Source organism: Cetorhinus maximus, chromosome 4 (genome assembly GCF_964194155.1).
Source record: "Cetorhinus maximus chromosome 4, sCetMax3.hap1.1, whole genome shotgun sequence".
Taxonomy (NCBI): domain Eukaryota; kingdom Metazoa; phylum Chordata; class Chondrichthyes; order Lamniformes; family Cetorhinidae; genus Cetorhinus; species Cetorhinus maximus.
The window spans coordinates 32,294,102-32,309,671 of NC_135882.1; the positions used below are offsets into that span (position 1 = coordinate 32,294,102).

At 41.9% G+C, this 15,570-nt stretch overlaps 1 protein-coding gene across 1 annotated transcript in view; it reads left to right on the forward strand.

Moving 5' to 3' along the window:
- The window catches only part of rims2a (regulating synaptic membrane exocytosis 2a), a 1,205,442-nt gene that overhangs the window by 824,856 nt on the left and 365,016 nt on the right, over positions 1–15,570 (forward strand). The gene's annotated exons all lie outside the window — the stretch shown is intronic.

The window sequence follows — 15,570 nt, forward strand, 5'->3', positions numbered from 1 at the left end:
TGTAATGTTTAATGTGGTTTATTATACTGATCTTCACCCTGCTTTCATTACACAATATAGAAGTCTTGCCAACTTAAAGGAGGGAAAAAAAATAGCTATGATGCTTTATTTACAGAGCATAAAATTTTACCCTATTTCTGTTATTGTTACCTGACTCATCAAGAATACTGCGGGCCACTGCTGACCTGGGCTTATCTTGCTCCATGACACATCCAGTCTCCTTTGGGCTGGCTCTGTCTGAGGTGATCAGGTGTTCTAAGACTCCAAAATGAACTGCTTCTAGATACTCAACCAACTTTTGCAGCTCTCCAGTTTTATGCTTTTGAGATCCAAAGTCCAATTTTGAGTGGGCCCCTGGAGAGGTCTTTGGATATGTGATTGTGCTGCAACGCCCATTTCACACCGATTTTCAGCACTACTCAAATTTCTTGGCCATTGTCTGAGATCTGGCTCCCCTGACAAATTAAACGTGTTCTAAATTTTCCTTGCAAGCCATCCAGTGCACAGGCTAAGCCTTTGCTGTTTTCGGGCTGGGTCAGAGAGTATCATGTAAAAGATTAGGCCACAAAAGAAGACCAAGAGAATAAAACAAAGCACAAAATCTCCACTATGTTATATAGAGACAAGAATCTCATTAACATGTAGAATAACACCTGGATTGCAGTTTGTTACAAGACTTAGCTTAACCAAGAAGTTTAGATGATTTCTAAACCATGAGCTCAATATTCCAGTAGTTTATAAATGTAATTTGAGGTTCAAGGTTACTGTCTATTACCTATTCCAGCCAAGTAGTTATTTTACATATCAATCAGTTTATATGTAGCTTTAGAGTCCAACATTGTCTCCAAATACCCCATGCGGGTCTTTTGAAACAGCAGTATTATTTGTGGTTATGTGATATTAAAGTAACTCAAAGTCCTCTGGTATTCCATTTCGCGTTTTCTGTCAATGACTCTTGTAACATGAATAGTGACAATTGAAAAGGGCAAAATAGCATCTTAGCAAAAGAACTTGAATTAGGTTTGTTTCCTGGCATCAAATAGTTGAATATAAGCTCATATCATTGTAGACTGTGACTCACAGGATATTATCTGAGTATTTTTCACATCTGTAAGTTAAGGTATGTTAACACCTGTGCTTAATTACAATACATCTGATTTTCTTTATCAGGGAACTCTTTGTTACATCCGCGATAAAGGTGATTATCAGGAGGAGGGAATTGGGTTCTTCACTGAGTTAGAAATTGGCCCTTCACCTCTTAAACCAGGACTTAAATCTTTTCCTGACTAATGGATGAAAGTTTTGTTGATTGCAGTGGCCCTAAGTGCCTCAGTTTTGGTATTAGTTGTAGCTTAATAAGTAATCTCATTCAGAGAAGAAACAAGATGGCTAGTATAGTATAGGAAATAAAAAATGCGCACTGTGTACAGGGGAGTATTATCCTATGGTGGGGAAGAATAGAGATATCTATACATGAAATCATTTTACAGTAGTGAGTCACATTCTTTCTAAAGTTGTTGCATTGGTAGCCTGGGCCCCTCCTGCAAAGTTGTCCTATACTGTGTTTTATTTACTTGCCTCCTGGATAATAAATATTTAGCACCCCTGCTTTTAACCTCCTTTAGATTTTTGCTACCAAGGTGAGTAGCCCCAGTTGGGAAATTTCCTGACTTGGCAGACCTGCCTTGAGATAAAGTGCCCGGTCACACATAATTTTCACTTCGGGGAGACAAGAGCGTGATAGGGTCAGGCACATCGACCAAGGAAGCAAATCAGAAGCGGCCATGGGGGCAGGTGAGCGCCAAGCCGGGCTGGTTAGAAGGCATACCTCAACACTCTGGGACATTGTCCCAGTTGTTTTATGAGCTGTTAGGCCCTCTAGCCCATATCCTTCAGCCCCCACTCCACATGCCCTCTCCATGCCAGCTCATGATTCCATGCCAATGCATGTCCCCTCAATAGCCACTCAGTATCCACTATGGGCAGACCTCAGGCTCCATTTGGCAATGGAAATAAATACATTTCTAACTATCTAATATGGCTCATACACACTTGATACAGAAAAACTTCTCATTCATGAAATCTATTCAAAGATTTTGAAATCCCCCCAAGTGTTCAATCTGTTATAAAAAAATATGAAAATTCTATTCAGTAATCACATCAAAGACAGCTAATCCTTTAATAACCTTGTTAAACTGTCAATCAAAATGTGTGCTCGGCCCTCTACCCCACTACCCACTGAGATAAGTGCTTTTTGAGCTTTTGAAACTCGGCCAAGCATTCACAATGCCCTCAGCTATAAGAATAGCCATTCAGAAATGTCAACATTGAACCCTATTGAAACTGTAGGAACAAATGATAATGGATTTTTCTAACCTACACCAGATGGCCTGTCAATCAAAGCAATACAACAGACATTTTTTAAAAACTCTAACTGAAAGCTGCTGCCTGTTTATTTGGTGTTTTTAAAGGGCTGGAGATTTAAATAACTTAAGATCATGACACTTAAGCAGACCTTATTCACACTTCAAGAGTGTTTACATTTACTCCATCAATTTGTGACTGCAGGTTAAGCCCATTGGAACAGCACAGATAGGGTCTGTTAGAATTCTGTACTAATTTCAAATGACCCTACTGAATCTGGATTTCCCACTTGCGTGATTCATGCTCTGCCCCCTTTCCCCTGTCAGCAAAATGGGATGCCGAGAAAGGGGGTGGGACTTTCACATCTGGTCCTGCCCACCTTTTTCAAGGTCTCTGGAGTTGGTCCCCTTCTGTGAAATTCTGGCACTACTTCACTGACTGTGAGACTCTGGTGTGCAGGGCATTTTTGGCAACAAATAAGAATAGTTTAGGTGATGCAATCAAAAAACTCACCCAAATCCAAAAGCAAAAATCTCCTGCAAAACTCCAACAATGCACTCAAACAAGCAGCCCCACAGAGGACCTTTAAGGCCTGTTCCTGCCCCATAATTTTCTGAACATCATCAGAGCAAAAATTTGGGTGATATATCTTGCTTCCAGATGAAGTGCACTTTACCCATTTTGCCTTGGTGTCATCGCCCCCAGAAAAGTCTACCCTAATAGCGGATTTTTCCAACCTTTCAAAAATCCTTCAGATTTTTTAAAATTTATACAAATAATGACCGTAATGTAATTTTGGGTCCATATTTTCCTCTTGGAGCCAATTTATTTTTATAAGGATTTACAAAAATCTTTCTCTTTTGTCCCAGTTTAAAGGAAACCAAACATAGCATGTCGCACTTGTCAAAATCAAGAGTGAATTTTGGTTCTGTGCATTGCCTTTGTGTCCAGAGGGAAGTAGCATTCTTTCACAGATGATTTATTTCCTTGCAAGTGACACTGATTAATGCACTGAGGGTTCCTGAGAATGTGAAAACACAGCAGCTGATTTTGCACAAGCTACTCAGTAGCTGGTTAAAGGAGGAAGCTGTACTTCATTACCAATGCTTCTGCAGACAGTATCTGACACTCTACCCTCTTCACAAACCTATGTGGACACTGCAGGGTGACATCTGGAAATGTGAAGAATGTAATATTATTTATAACACAGCTCTGTCTAGTAACACACATTGTCTTGTCCTCTGTTTTTAAGGATTCAGCAATGTCAAATTTATTTTTTTCAGGCATCTGGAAAATGATCGAAATAATCCCTTCATGACCTATTTTTTTTTCTTGTTATTGTACACAGTCCAGGTATCTTTTTTTTTGTCTTTCCGCCTTTCCTCCTTTGGGTTTCCCTGTAGCATGCATCATTCTCTGGCTGAGAGGGCAGACACCAGGCCCTATGTTCCCAGGCCCCTGCCTTTAATTGCTCTGATACGACCACTGGGAAATGAACGAAACCACTCAGGAGATTCTTTTTTGAACCCCCCTTGTCCCTTCAGTTATATGGAGAAATCAGCCTTTTTCTTGGATGATATAGTTTTAGTTAAGATGGTTACCAAACAAATCACCTTACTGCATTTCTACTTTTTACTAGTTTTCAACCATTGCTGTTGAATGTTCAATCTTTACTGTTACTGAAAATCCTTGTATACTCATAGGACAGTAACAAGTAAACATGTCAAAGAAACAACAAATCACACCAATATCAAAATCCTTTAAACCACCTGACTTTTTTACAATTTCTCCAAATCTTGTCACAATTCCCAAGGATCTTGTCTCATCATCAGTTCTGGAACAAGTGTCCTGCTTTTCTGTTTATCGCCTTTGTTTTCTGCCTGTTTTCATAGCCTCCCACTATAATATGGGAACCACTATTGCAGTTCTCCTTTGCTTTCTGCAGCTGGGGGCTTACTATAATCCAGAGCATTAGTAAAATTCTAGGGCCTATGGTTCTATGAGAAGCAAATGAACAGTGCCCAGCATGAACTGAACAATCAAGACTTTGTGATCTGGAGTTCTTGTGTTTGAGACTCACACCTATCAAAGAAGACTTGATAGGTGTGAACAGGACCCAATTAAAGATTCTCAGTGTCGTGGGCACCACACCACACCTAACCCACTAAAACACCAATGTGGTGTAAAATGCGTGAGGGAATAAATCTGTAGAATATTTACACATTGAATAAACAATGAAGTAAATCATATCATGATACATTAAACTTAAATGAAACTGATCCAGCGGTTAAATGCGTATTTTCTGCATTGATGGTGATTTTTATCAGGAGCTCCATACTTGTCTGGAGCCTCCGGCAAGAGACCCAGTAGGCCTGTGTGTTAATCTCTTCTGGGTATGGTGGAATCATGGGAGCAAAGTTGACTATGACACAATATGTCAGACCAATGAACTTCCCAGGCGAGAAGGTTGAACAGTAAAGAGTTAGGAAAAATGACCAATAGCATGATCCAAATTGAATCAAGGAGGGGAGGCAGTGGCATAGTGGTATTGTCCCTGGTCCCGAGACCCAACGTAATGCTCTGGGGACCAGGGCTCGAATCCTACCATGGCAGATGGTGAAATTTGAATTCAATAAAAATCTGGAATTAAAAGTCTAATGATGACCATGAAACCATTGCCGATTGTTGTAAAAATCCCTCTGGTTCACTAATGTCTGCCATCCTTACCTGGTCTGGCCTGCATGTGACTCCAGACCCACAGCAATGTGGTTGACTCTTAAAAATGCCCTCTGAATTAGGAATTGAATGAATGACTTTTGAAAAAAATCACAGCACCGCAGGCCACAAAACCATCTTCCAGATAAGTCAAAATCCCAGATTTATTTTATATACATGAATGTATTTTTTTAAAAAGTAAAATTCTGCAAAGCTGGACACTGGAACAAAATCAGAATATTCTGGCAAACAAAGCCAGGTTAGGGTTAGCTGTAAGGAGGATGTAGAGATGCTTCAGTGTGAATTGGACAAGCTGAGTGAGTGGGCAAATGCATGGCAGATGCAATATAATGTGGATAAATGTGAGGTTATCCACTTTGGTAGCAAAAACAGGAAGGCAGATTATTATCTGAATGACTATAAATTTAGAGATGGGAATGTGCAACGAGACCTGGGTGTCCTCGTACACCAGTAGCTGAAGGTAAGCATGCAGGTGCAGCAGGCGGTAAGAAATGGCAGTAACGTATGTTGGCCTTCAAAGCGAGAGGATTCGAGTACAGGAGCAGGGATGTCTTGCTGCAATTATACAGGGCCTTAGTGAGACCACACTTGGAATATTGTGTGCAGTTTTGGTCTCCTTATCTGAGGAAGGGTGTTCTTGCTATGGAGGGTGTGCAGCGAAGGTTTACCAGACTGATTCCTGGGATGGCAGGACTGACATATGAGGAGAGATTGAGTCGGTTAGGATTATATTCGCTGGAGTTCAGAAGAATGAGGGGGATCTCATAGAAACCTATAAAATTCTAACAGGACTAGACAGGGTAGATTCAGGAAGGATGTTCCTGATGGTGGGGGAGTCCAGAACCAGGGATCACAGTCTGAAGATATGGGGTGGACCATTTAGGATTGAGATTAGGAGAAATTTCTTCACCCAGAGAGCGGTGAGCCTGTGGAATTCGCTACCACAGAAAGTAGTTGAGGCCAAAACATTGTATGTTTTCAAGAAGGAGTTTAGATATAGTTCTTGGGGTGAAAGGGATCAAAGGATATGGGGAAAAAGGGGGAGCAGGCTATTGATTTGGATGATCAGCCGTGATCATAATGAATGGTGGAGCAGGCTCGAAGGGCCGAATGGCCTACTCCTGCTCCTATTTTCTATGTATGTTTCTATGTATGTATGAAAATACTCAGCAGGGCAGGCAGCATCAATGAAGAGGAAAACAGAGTTAGCGTTTCATCAGGATAGGTGAAATACTGTTGTGGGTTCTCCTAGTTCTTGCATCATAAACTAATGGATTATCACAGTAGCTAAATTTATGGCTGCTTAAAAAATCCTCATAGAACCACAGCAATGATGTTTATTTTTGTTCTTCATGGATCTGCCTGAAGTAATTACATAACGTCCTAATTTTATTAACAATTTCAGAAGTAGCTGAATCTACTTTGTTGATAGATTTTTGTTGGTAGATTTTTTTCTTTGCCTTTCCTCCTATAAAGATACTAACTCATGCAGCAACCATGTTCCACATGCACTGGTCACTCTCCAGTACCAACCTGGTTGGTCTCCATGTGTAATTGTCAAAAAAGGACAAAGAAAATCGGATCAGGGTTAGCTGTGAGACCCATGTGGTTGAACAGCCTGCCAACATCGACTCTCTGGGCTCACTTATGAAGAATGGCTACTTTATTAAGATATGGAGGATGACTGATGCCTACAGAAACGCATTTCTCCTAGAATTTTCAGGAGACAATTTGAGGAGGAAGGAGGAGAAAAAAATAAGCATCCTTTGCTTTTGCAAGCTTTGAACTGCACCATTTCACATATTTGCCAGTTGAGCATTTATAATGCAAATTATTGCTTTTAAAAAAAGGGCATCATAACAATAAATAGGTCCAACACACAATTTAGTGAAAGTTGCTGCCATCTCCTGTGAGAAAGTTGGTAATAACCATAGCAGAGCAATATTTTGCTAAAAAAAAATCAATGTTAGCAATTACTATAATTGTATTGAAGGAAAATTCCAATTTCTAGTTCTTTTGAAAGGATAGTTCAGGCAGCATTGTATCTGTGTCAAATGCCTGCAGTGCTGAAGTAAAATTAGAGTTTCTCAACTGGTCATCCTATGCAGAAATGTCACATTAAACTGTGGTGTAATTATTCTTCCTTAGCAATGAAGCTTGGGTGTTGAGTAAGGTTCATTACAGAGTAAAATCCCATATATCATTGACACTGTTAATTTTCACCTTATCAGCACTTTTAACAAAAAAAAGTTCTCCTCTTCTGCAGGTGGCTCTGTGCCAGGCACCAGCTCACAATCAGTAGGTGTAAGATAAATTGCTTCCAGGCCACTTCCAGCGTTACTATTTCATCTGCTTCCGAGAAATGGAGGGATTGATCTGCCTTCCTGATTTTCCTTCCCCCTCTTTTAAAACAGTTGCCTCTGTTTTTCCAGTCAGGCCAGCTGAGATTAATCACAGTATATAAAGGCATTTCTGTGCCATTAAATGTTGACCAGTTGCATCACTTATTAATAGGATATTTGAAAGTCTAGATTGATGGAAAAATACTTTCTAAATTAATAAGTTTCAGATAATGTTTTTATATTCTGTGTAAATATAGTCCCATTTGAAATAAAATAGAATAAGGTAAGTATAGACTTTTTACAGAACAAACTGCAATTTAAGTAATTCAATTAATTCAAACATTCGTGAAGATTATGGGTATGCAGTTAAATATAATCCTATTTCTCATGCCATACGTAAAGAATATGAAATCCCATTTTGTTTCTTAAGCAACTTCATATTTGTGTTGTGCTAACAGTGTATCTTGTTCTGTCTATTGACTAAACAGCCAGGTTTCTTTAGCAAACAGAAGAACAGCTTGCCCAAGGATAGAAATCCAGCAACCTTCCACTGACACTGACAGGTACCTTAGGTCCACAGTAATTAGCTCCATATCAACACCCTAAAGTAGTTAGATGGTTAAAAGTTCTATCTCTGTTGCTGTATGCTGGACATGTTGTGTTTCCAGGATGTCTGAATGAGAAAATTAAATTGGTAGACCAGCCCAATTTGACTATGTAGTTTGTAGGTCTTGATACTTGATAAGCTGCATTGAAATATTTGCTTATCAACATATAACATCTTTCATGTAGAAAAAAATCCCAAGGCACTTCACAGAGACATATTACCAAAATGGATTCTGAGAAAAAGGAGATATTAGGAAGGGTGATTTAAAACTTGCTCAAGGAGCTGTTTTTAAGGTGACCTTAAAAGAGGAGGGAGAGAATTCCAGATGTTGACAGAAGATTGGCAGTATCCGTAAAAAGACGGTGTCAAAATTTTGTAATTTTCAGACTATTTTCCCATTTCTCTGATGGTTCGATCGATATTCCACTGAATTTATTGGGGAGATCAGGAAATTCCGTGTGGATATTTCAAGAAAATCTGCATGGCAACTATGTGAAGTGAAATAGGATCTAAAACAGAAAAAACTGACTTCAAATAACTCCTGGCATTAAAACTACATCCTTAAAGATGATGGGACACATTTTACTCTTTGAGGACAGTAGCAGTCAGCGAATCCATCAGACTGAATTTATGCTGAATACCCACTAGTTTCGCAGCTGCTCTCTCTTCTCGTCGGGCCCGGGGTAGGCTTTTGAAATTCATACTCAAAGAAAACAGCACGTTCTCTATGGTATGTTAAAGTAGGTGGGGGGAAGGGTGCCTGAATTTCACACTTCCCCACTGGTGGGTTTTTAGGCAGGGGGTCGGGGGCAGCATGAAACTGAAGGAACGGGATTGCCTCTGGATTCCTGCCCGCTCGACCTCGCAGCGATTTTACGCTGGGACAGGCAAGGCCTCAGACAGGACACCCACCCTTGCCCCAATTGAGGCCCTTAGGTTTCCCACCTTGCCTCAATTTTTAGGCTGGTAGGAGGACTCACCTGGTGTGGGAGAAGAGTGAAAATGAACGGGCTTAGGCCTTGGGTGGGAAGGGTAGTTGCCTCCATCAGATGCCCCTTTCAGACTTTGGGTGCCCCCCCACCCCCAATGCCCGGTGGCCGCTGGACCTTTATCTCACACTCCGGCCTCCCTCCGACACCCCAATCACCCACTTTCCAACCCCTCCCCCCCCCCGGCCTTCCCTACACTTCACGTCCTGAGTCCCCCAAAACTTACCTTGCCATCCAGTCCCAGAACTTAGGCTCTGACACGTTGAAGTACTCCCTTTTCTGCAGCTTTTGTTGCTGCAGGGACTAAAGAGCTGTTGGCCAATCAGCAGCCCTCTAAGGCAGGACTTCCTCCTTAGTGAGGGGCCAAAGCCCCGCCTGTAACCAAATTGATGATTGACGCTCATTTGAGTGTGAAATGGCTGCAAGGCACTCAGAGGGAACTTCGGACAGCGAGAAGGGAAATACTCAGGCCTATATCTTGGCCAGTGAGTCTCTCACTTGCTCAGTGACATTTGGCAGGAACAAGGCCTCAGGCAGACCTGCCGCAAGAAGGGGAGACAGGTGATTTGGACCACTTGGAGAGGAGGATGTGAGGCAGTCGATTGGAACTCGGGGTTGTGGTGCAGACAGATGATTGGAACTTGATGTGGGCACATGATTGGGATTCAGGATGGGATTTTGTGGCGATGGGGGATGAGAGTGGGGGAAGGTAATTGGGACTCGGTGGGAGTGTTGGGGCAGGTAATCGAGATTTGTGTCTCGATAAGGTGTGGGATTTGGGGCAGATTTGGACTCTGAGGGCGGGTGGTAGTTTGGGTGGGGACAAATGATTGAGGTTTGGTGGTGAGGGTTCATGTAGCGGGACAGGTGATTGAAATTCAGTGGGTGTAGGGAAAGGCGATTGGTTTTGGCGGCAGATAATTGGAGCTCAGCAGTTGGGGGCAGGGGCAGGCAATTGGGATGGGAGATCAGTGAGGGGGTGTCAGAAGATTGAGACAGGGGCAATGGGGAAGAGGGCAATGGTAGGGGAGACTGGGGAATATGGATCCAAGGATAACATTTCATAGGAGAGAGGGAGTCTGGAGTCAGGGGTATTGGGGCTTGGGTGGGAGAATTGGGAATTTGTTTTGGTGTGTAGCCCAGCATATCCAGCAGAGCCAGGAACAGCAGCAGCAACATAGTGAGTGGATGCGATGCTGGGAGAGGAGCAGCTTGTAAAGGGATGAGTATAACTATGGGGCTGCACAGTGGGTGATTAGTGAAAGACTATTTCATTGGTTGGTGAATAGAGAACAAGAGGATGGAGACAGGCATATGAGGAATTGTAAACTTTGACCATCGCTGATCATGGGTTGGGAGATGAAGGCAGCTACTCACAGTACAGCAGCTCCCTCAGCCCTGTTTGCTCAGCACCTCTTTTGGGACAGCAAACACCACAAGCAACTGAGGGGCTGATGCCCCCCACCTCAACTGTTGACTCCTCATTCAGGAGTTTGTAGCTGGGCCCAAGGTTCATCCAGAGCTAGCTTGTCTGGCACCAGGAATCAATTATGGGCCTGTTTCTTTAGTGGTAAGCCCTAGGAGGTGAGTGGAAGAAAATTCAGGGATTGTTGAGCCAGTGCCCTGGAACTTTTTTCTCGATGCTTTCTGCAACAACTGCCAGTGATCCCTTTTAAGGCTTTTTAGACCATTGCAGAACTGGATAAACTAGTTAGAGCTTGCCCATTGCATACTTCACTTAGTTTTTCACAGATTTTGCAGAAGGCCCTGGAACAGATGCTAGAAACTTCTTTGCATACTTAAGTTAATTCAATTCTGATTTCAGGTGTATGTCAGGTGCACCGAAAAACAGTGAGGACCCATATGACAGTAGCCATATTGTTGGCGCAGATTACATACAGGAGCTCATGCCCAGAAATTGTTATACATTACACCCATTTTACGTCTAATAAATATGCAGCACACATACCAATTTCTACATTGGTGTGTTCAAATAACGTTTGTTGAATGTGGCTCACACAAAGTGCCAGGATGTCAATGTTACCCACCATATAAAATGTTTCTGACTCTGCTCCATTAGAAGGTTTACTACCACAAATCCTACAAGCTGGCATGTTCAGAAGTAAAGGGGATCAAGTGAAAATGTTTCAGGCAGATTAGACAGTCCAAGAAGTGCTCTGTGCCCCTCACCTGCATCTCAACATTTACAAAGAAAAGCAGCATACCTCACTTTGGTAGATGCTGGTGGAAACCTCTTGCCACCGATTGCTTCAGCTACAGGCCCCTGGTAACATCAAAAGGAGATGTGAATGCCTTGGTGGAAGATTTTTCAGAAGCATCCCAATCACAGCATGTCATGCTTTACATTGTACTGTGTGAATGGAAGCATGCTAGGGTAATCCATGGCCACCAACCATTTCTATGGATTTGGGCAAACTCACCAAGGAATGACTGCAGTAATCTGGCTAATCTTGTTTCAATCAGCTGAGTTTAAGATGTCAAGCTTTGTTAGGACACTCTGGCTATCATGAAGCCTAGTACTTGCATATGTGCAGGCACTGACAGTCAGCTACAGCCTGAAACACGTCTGTATCTACTTGTTGTAAGACTGACCTATGAAATAGGTGCTGTAGAGTGACAGAGAGAAAAATGCTGCACAACCTCAACTTCAGCAGCCACCAAAGAGGAGGCTAAGTCCTGCACTATACTGTCACTTTTCTACCGATACACAGTTAGACATGTAGGTTCCTTTCCTCTCATCCTGGCTATTGTTCCTTAATCCCCTGCTCATTCAGCCTTGGTAAAGTTTGCTGATGGGTTGAGATGCCTTCTACAGCTCTCCAGAAGTTTTCTAAATTTTAATCCTCGCAGCCCATACTCATTTAATTGTCTCAGTCGATTCAAATTTGACTTGTATGTAATTTTTCTCTCATTCCAGTGGTATCATCCTTATTCCCACCTGAATTTGCACCTGGGGTTATGGGTATTTAGAATAAACAAAAAAATTGAATGCTGTTGGTAGTTAAGATTCAGATGGGTCTAAAAGCAGTGCAAACCAAATTAAAAAGTATTTTATACCTGAAGAGGAAAATCACCCACTTCATTAGTTAAAATAAAAATAAAGCTTCTTCAGTGGCTCATAAAGTTAATTCATAGGAGGTAATTTTCTGAGGTTCACACCCAATGTGGGATTACTGCAACCATGGTAGGTGACACTGTAGTCCCAATTTTCTGACTCGCGTTCACTGCTTGCTTTGCTCTACACCAGGAGTGATGACCCATCGAATGTAACGTGCACTGGGCTATACAAAGCACAGTACTCAAAATATTTTAGTTTTATTCGGTGCTCATTTTGCTGGTTTCACTGTCCAGCTATCATCACTTGAAAGTGCAAAAGTATATGTGTGGATGCCTAGTGAAGACAAGTTTGAGCTTGGCCTCTGTACTGCATCATGATTGTATAGCCTTGGCCCCTGTACTGCATCATGATTGTATAGCCTTGGCCCCTGTACTGCATCATGATTGTATAGCCTTGGCCCCTGTACTGCATCATGATTGTATAGCCTGTCAACACCCATTGTACTCACCTGTGTCACAAAAACCTTGTCTCGTGAGGAAAGGCATTTGAACTCCAGGAAACTCCGAGACCAATTTTTGTTGCGTATTTTGCAATATTCTATGAATCAACATTAATATTGTCTTAGCCAAACATTTTTATCCTGATGTATGTGGTATACATTTCAAAGTTAGTGGCTCACACACAATTGAATAACAGAGGTTACCAACAAAAGTAATGTTTTACAGATGAACTGGAATTAAAATACTTTTGTATTTAAAGTACCTTTAGCAATTTGTTTTACACATCATCTACAACTTCAAAAATATATATCAAACATGATGCAAGTGACTTGAATTATGACATGTGACTTGTTTGATATCATAAGGAAGTAATCACAACATGAATACCAAAAACAACCAAATCATTATGGTAGGATTGAAGATAAAAATGTCCTCGTGTTTGAAGAAGCTTTTGTCACCAAAAACATTTCTGAAACAGTGAAACAGACTCAACTGCAAACTATTCAATGCAGTGAGTATGTGAGTACCTTCATTGTTGGCCTGAGGCTTCATCCTTAGGACTCTTTCCATCAGTGAACTGCAGTGAAATACAGTAACTGCTGTAATGAATTTATATCAAGCTCATTGCCACCCTCCAGCATATAACAACTGCAGATAAACACCTACTTAACTAAGTGTCAAATCTCTAAAAGCCTCTTTTTTTTAGTAAAGTTTATGTAGGATGTAGATTACCACCCTGTTTCCCAGTTGGAATGCATTTTTTCCAGTTTCCTCCCCCCCCCCTCCCCCCCAACCACCACTTAGTTAGATTCTTCTTCCCTTTAATTCAGTCAGTGATGTTGCTTAAGAGGTTTGTTTTATTCTTTCCTATTGCTCCTACTCCAAAAGGAGTGAGACAGTGGAAGTCGTACCAGACCATGAATCCCATTCAGAAGCTGAACAGAGTGAGCCTGCTGAGGAAATGAGGTATTGACCCTAGGTAGTTAGTGATGTGTGAAGTTTGATCAACTGGTTCATTATCCTAGATCCTTTTAATAGTGGTATGTCTTGGTGATTCTCTGAAGCTGTTAAACAACACTTCTTATTCCTGGGGAAATCAAAAAATATTTGATAAGTATATCTAAAATGTTATAAAATGTGGAAACAGTTATTCATTGTTGTTGCCTTTTATGTTGCTTTATTCCTGTTGGCAACCAGGTATAATAGATTTTTTTATCAAATGTTAACAGTCCAATTTTGGGTAAGGGTCCTTAAACATGTGTTGGCTCCCTTATTAGCATATGCAATCTTTTTGGTGGGCTGTTCATGAAGAACTTAACTGAGTGTGATACCAGCATCCTCCTGGCCACCATAGTGGCAGGGATGCGATCATGATTGCTGTCATCCTGAAGGATAACAGCAGGTCATGCTCCATGGATCCACTGTCACTCCCCTGAGGCATTGCCCCAGCAATTTTAATAATCAGTTGCAGGACAGATTACCGAACTGCTGTGATACTCTGTAAGTTTCTTTGAACACTAGTACCCATAGCCATGTTGGCAACAATCTGAGCTTACATTAGGTCAGTCTAAGCTTGCATGGCAGCAAGCTAACCTTGTATGATCCCAGTATGGGTTTACACTACAGCACTCGACTTTTAGTGGAAGCTGTTTGTGCTGCAATGAAAGCTGAAACATTGCCTCTCAGCCACTGCGTAATTGTTGCACCAGGCATGGCCGACCGTCGTCTAGGATGGCTGGCTGACAGGCAACAACAAAGACACTGATGGAATGGCAGGGGTGGGAGGATGAATACTGTCTTCCTGCAGCACTCAGACTTTGAGTGGTTGCTGCTTGTGCTGCTTTGGAAGCTGCAACATCAGTGATCAGCTGCTACATCATGGTTAGGCTCACAAGTGTGCAAATGGAGTTGGCCCCACTTCCACACTTGAAAAAATGGGCTCTAAACTCTGCAAAGAGCCCTGTGCCAAGCTGGTACTGGTCTTGTCCATTCTCTTTTATATTGAATGCAAATTTCCTGCATCAAACATTTAAGCCTTCTTAGGTAGGCTGCTTCTTCAAAGTTCTCACCTGAGTCCTCTGCAGCAGAACTCACGTGTGACTTCACCCTTCGGCAAGTTGGCACCTGTGCTATCTTTGCCCCCTGGCCTGGCCACTCATTGCTGATGTCTCACCATGTGTAGATCCCATCTCCATGCTATCCTCTAATTTACGCACAGCATCGGTATCTGAGCTGGTAGCTGCGAGTGTGAAATCATCATCATTGTCTTCTTGCTGTTCTTGCACTACCTGCTCAGGTTGAACTTTTCTTGGGTATTTGAAAGGAAAATGGCAAAATGGCAAATTTGTGGTACAGTGAATTAAGGGGTGCATACTTACACCTTCTGCAACTTGTAAATCAGAGGAGCTTGTAATGAGGGGGACTGGAATGTTAGAAGGAGGGCTAAGTATGAGGATACCATTATCTTCGATGGTTTCAGGCGTGTGCTAGCCATGGCCTTAGCGATAGTCATCTCAGTAATGACAAGCATTGTTTCTCCAAGAGGTTTAGGACATGCAGGTGCACCTGTCCTTACTCTGGTTAGATCCTGCAGCTGGTTGTTTGGCACCTTGTCCTGCAATAGAGAGGGTATTGTGTCAGTGAGTGTTGTGTAATAGGTTTGGCTGTCATGGTTGAATAACTGGCAATGTATGCAAGCTGTGAGATGTGGGTGTGAAGCTTACAGTAGTACTAAATGTATGAGGCTGTGATGGAACATACAAATATTAAATATGAATCCTGATTGATATAGAGATTGTTGAAAGGTGATTGGGTCTGATGAACTGAGAAATGCTGGAGGTTAATGGTGCAATTGGTAGGATGCAGCATTTGAAGTTGCATTCATTGACTTTAACCTCTCATGAGGTTACTGAACTTCTTCAGGCACTGCATCCACGTCCTCAGGACTTGACTT